Source organism: Kryptolebias marmoratus, linkage group LG13 (assembly GCF_001649575.2).
Source record: "Kryptolebias marmoratus isolate JLee-2015 linkage group LG13, ASM164957v2, whole genome shotgun sequence".
Taxonomy (NCBI): domain Eukaryota; kingdom Metazoa; phylum Chordata; class Actinopteri; order Cyprinodontiformes; family Rivulidae; genus Kryptolebias; species Kryptolebias marmoratus.
The window spans coordinates 17,429,089-17,434,491 of record NC_051442.1 but is presented as its reverse complement, the minus strand read 5'-3'; positions in this window follow the sequence as shown (position 1 = coordinate 17,434,491).

Sequence of the window (5,403 nt, the reverse complement as noted above, 5' to 3'; positions counted from 1 at the left end):
CAAAAGTATGGAAGTGGGAAGAAGCTAGAAAGAGTCAGAGAATGGTTTTGAAAACTAACTGTAAAGCCTGTCACTGAATGTTTTCAGTGGCATAAGGTGGCCTGGAAGACGTGCTGCAGCACTCCTCAAGTGAACAACTTTCCCACTCACTGCCACAACAACCAAAGACCAAAGAACTGCATCTTGTTTCTTTGTATCCTGACCATCCCCAAACGTTGGTATGGAAATGTCAACTTTTTAAAATTCTCTGTTTCTCTGATCAATTACATTAGATTTCAACTGTGGCTGTCTATTTATTAGGAAACAACTTTAGATGGAGGTACCAGTCCATGTAAGTGAATGACATCCCAGTAGGTGTTTATGCCCAATTATTAACTGAACTCTTTATTAACGTTAGACTATGGTATGGTGAAATTTGTTCATTATTTTTTTATTGGCAGATACACAAGCATTTATTTAACACACAAATCAAAGTGCGGTGTCCATAATATGACAAGCGCTCCAAAATAAATACATTATTTAAAGACAAAACAAACAAACCAACAAACTAAAAAAAAACAAAACAAACAATGAGGTATTATTATGGAGGAATGGATGAAGCCTGCTGGCTCTTTCTTCATAGTGAGTGTTCTGTGTCTGATGTTATGGCAGATAAGATATTAACTACCGAAAGAATTGTTTGGCAGAACATCACTTTAAAAATGACCAGACTATTCCTTTAAATGTGTCTCTTTTTGCTCTGCTCAGGTGACATAAATATGGAAGCTGACTTCATATTTAAAGGCCTCCTACTGATGCACAGCTCCGGCTCAGAGGTTCTGGCACTAGAAGCAAAAGAAGGGTGAAAATAAATAAATAAATAAATAAAAATCACTTGCCACTGCAGTGGTGACACTCAGGCTTAGTTCTTAGTTGTGGCATCCAAAAATCACTGTTAGCTGTGTTCACTAATGGGAAACCAATGAGGTTTGCTTGTTTCTTGTGGATTTGCTAGACTGTGGGTGTGATATTGGAGCAGGAGGTCAAATTCACTCCAGTGCATTTTCACGCTTGCTTACCGACAGCTGCAAAAAGCAAAGCTATGTGTGTGTCACTCACAACACTTTCAGCACACATCTTCTCCAGGTCAGAAGTGATGCTAGCAGAGACACTAGACTTGGAATTTATGAGTGACTGAACAGTGTTTGAGAAGAGGCATAATTAAAACTACGACGTAATTGACAATAAAATATTTTAGTGTCAGTGTAATAACATCCAGAGTGTACAGTATCTGCTGTAAATTTCTATATTAAATTTTATAAAGTGAATTGCTAATTTATATCAATCTCCCCTTTAGGGATAAAGCTGTCACTTTGTTAATGTTCTCATCTGATGTGAGTGAGATGTTGAAAAGGGGGGGAGGGGGAGGTGGGGGTGGGGGGGTTTAATAGGCAAGTATCCACATCTAATAGTCCTGCAGTGTTGGTTTTTTGGCACAGAGGCGGTACAAACATGTTGCTGCGGAAGAGGCTACTTCCACCGTAATGTATTTACCTTCTAATTTGTGTCTCAGTGAGAGACCATATATCCTGTTTAGGGAGTGACACCTCTCCTCCTCCACTTTATGGAGCGGTGCAGGCATTTGATGGGAGCTGGGGCATGCTGTGCTGATGGATGAGGTTGTCAAAGGAGCCCCATGATGCTCTCCTCCCCACAGAATGCGCAGGACTGGAGAGCCTCAATCATATAGAAAGGCATCACTCGGAACATGGTTAATAACTCATTCATAACACCTGAGAATAATCTGCTTAAGAGTAAATTTCATGCGTGAGGTCTGGTTTACAGTTTTCAGTCAGTTAAGTGTCGGCTTTAATACTCCGGTTGAATACATGACATTTCAGAAAAAAATAAATAAAAATATAGAATTAAAAAAAAGATAGTTTATTCTGTCTGACAACTTACTTTGTCAACTGCTAAAAATGCCTAAGGTTTAGATGTGCATTCATAAACAAGCTGTTTTTTAAAACACCCTTCTATGCCTTCAATAATCTGCCAGTGTACGATTTTGAACACAGGGTCTTTTAATGTCAGAGATTCAAGCTCAAAACTGAAAGTTTGATTCCCCGAGGCAGAAGTTGGGAATCGCTGACAGGTGTTTCAAAGTGTTGAATTTGTGGATGTTCAAAAACAAATTCTTGAAACACTTTGGTTTAATACGCCTGTTTGAGTGACATTTGGTGCTATTTTTGTGCCTCTATTTTTGCTTGTTCTTGCTTTCTTCTTGAATGTGTGAAATTCTAATCAACAGCATTTCCATCTGAGAATTAAGGGGCTGGGAAAAAGCACAACAAGTAGCTCTTCAACCTATATCTGCATTACCTGTTACAGTGTATAAGTACTGATACTGTAAATAGTCGAATGCACTCATGACATCAAGCTCCAGTACCACTGAGAACTGATGCAAGAGTTACTTGCATGACTGCATGTCATCCTGAGGCTACAAAGGCAGAGCACAATGGTCTGAGCTCCCAGCTGACTGCACTAGCACAGGCAATAAGATATTTTATCACAAAGAATTTGGTTCACATAGGGTTGCTGAAAATGTGAAATGCAGATGGATGACATACAAGCCAACCCTGGAAGTGAAGTAAACAAAGAGTGCTTTGTGTGGGCAGGACAAAATGTTTCCTTGTACATTGTCTTTCAGAGTTAGAGAGATATCATGGCCATTTAGGAACTATTATTTTACCTGTTGTAGATAGCGTTAGGTACAACCTCAGTTTGGAGGAATAAAATTTTGTGTTCAACAGGACTGATGAGCTAACAGCTAGTCATGGAGCCAAAATCAAAAATAGATTGTGGTTGACTTAAAATACAATATCTTCATAATTTTTCCACTCCTCCCCCACTTTAAAATTGCCAGAATATCTTGCATCAGATAGTAATATTCATATAACTCATACTGAAGCATATTTTTATATTTTATATTTTTAGCATCTTACTTTTACTTTTAAGAAACGTAATATGCAGAAATATAGGTAAAATATAAATTAAATCTCAGCTGAATATTTTTACGTCATACACAAATCAAACACCTTAGTACACATCATGCATTCAGTGTTTTCACAGTTTTACAGACTGCTTCGAATTTACTCATTATAACTTATGTTGGTATGTAATGTAATATTTTAACACAATAAATGAGCATGATCCTCCTCTTTACCTTGTTTTTTACAGCACATTTTTCTTCACAGTGGAAGCGGATGCATAATGCTGTTTCAAGGCTGAAAACAGTGTGTGTGCACGAAAGCAGAACATCTACCTGCTGCATCATAATGTTGCAGGATATACTTAGCAGTCACTTTAAGATTGTGCACTGTGCAAAAGCATGGAATCTTAACTGTCTAGGCTCACATTTAACTCTGTCATTTATCTAAAGCACTACACTGATCAACAACACAGATCGTATGTATTATTCTGTTAGTTGCAGAACTGACTAGCAATAAATGACTACAAACAACAACAACAACAACAAACACTAAGATTGTGGAGCAAGACGCTGCACATTCAGATTTGTTTGACTTGCAGCCAAACAGGCTAAAATATCAAGCTTTTGAGTAAAATGTCAGGCTTTTTTTATTCTTGAAAAGTGGTGCAGCCCTTTATGTCGACTGAAACTCTTGACAGCTGACACTTAGATTGTGAAATATTACATGGTTCTGTCAAACAGCTTATACAAACCTCTCTGTTCCCCAAGCGAACGCAAGTATTGTTTCCTCTGTACATACAAAAAGGCTTTCAGACAGGGAGTAACCTGACTTCAAATGTGCTTTTATCAGAGACATCGATAAATATTGAGGGTGCAATCACAGAGCAACTAAAATGTGTAATATAATTATTTTTGAGAGACTTAGTCTTGCACACCTAATCCAATCACTTTAGTCGAGCCTTGCTTCCAGTGATGTGCATCCAATTCCACTCGTCTGCCAAACAACCCAGCCATCGCTGAAAAACATCTTGTTTCCTCTCACATGCATTTCACACCAATATGGAATGGGTTTCCTTTTTGATTCACACCACTATTTTGTGCAGAATATTTCAACCAAAAATAATCTCAAGACTCAAACAAACACAAAATAGCAGATTTTCTTATTTTATTTATTTGATGTGCGCGCGGTGACACCATCAATGCGCTTGTCATATTTTACAGGTTTGAAAAAAGTGTGCAGCACCCAGTTCTACTCAAAACTGAAGGAAAATGCTAGCTGGTTAACTTGACGAGATAGATTGTAAGACTCTAGAAGTATTGGCTGTAGCTTGAAAATAAATAAAACATTTGTCAATCAATAAAAACACTTACATTTGTTCTCTACTCAAAGCAAATTTTCAGATTTATCCAAACTGAGTTCAAATGGGCAATTTTGTAATTGCCTTTATCTGTATATGTGTGCGTGTGTGTTTGATTGTCTGTCTGTTAGCAATATCTGTGAATATTTTAAAGAAACAAAGAAAACAATCATTGGATGTACATCTTGCAGATGGTTGCTACAGCTTACAGTCAATTTTACATATTTTGAGCTAAAAGTTGGTGTGGTAGTAGCTGAGACTCATTTCCAACACAAACTTTTGAGTCCAAACAGATCACATAAAATCTTTGTTTTAAATGTTGGCATGCAAGAAGACAAATGGAGAGCATTCTTTTAAGGAATACATCTTTCACTGCTTTTGAAACTGTATTCTTGCTTTCTTGAAATCTGTAGTGTATGTCTGTACAATAATGCCTTGTTAAAATATTTAGAAAGCTTCACACGCATCTAATCCATAACTGTAACTACCTAAGATACATTTTCTCCTTTTTTTAAAACTATATCTAGAACAGTTTATGATACACACAAATTTGCCAGCTTTGATGACAACTTGTCTTGCCAGTGGTGCTTGCCGGATTTTTACATTCAAACAGTGCATTAGAGTGGCCAACAGCTTAGATGAGGTGTGAACAAAATCAACCGAAAGATGAGAGAGATCAAATGCAGTGTATGGATAGTGACTATTCACGCATTTAAAAGGTTCAGTGATCTGCTAAATAACTTGAATTTAGTCAAATGGAGTCTACATTTAGTTCTGGAGCATCTACATTATCATGTGAAGCGCTTTCAGTAAAATTTTAAACAAGTCTGTGTTATCAACACAAGTGCAAAACTTGCGGTTTCTCTCAAAGAAACGACAGGAAAACTCCACGAAAACTGCACAAAGTCCAAGTATAATAAATATACCAACTTCCATACTCGAAGGCTCTGGATTTGGTCACGATTGTTAAACATTAAACACTTGCGAAGTGCAACAAGATCATGACACAAACTGTCCAGGAACACCTGCAATGATGAACTGCAGTCTGTCTGCCTGAAGCAATTTAAAGGCAGGAAT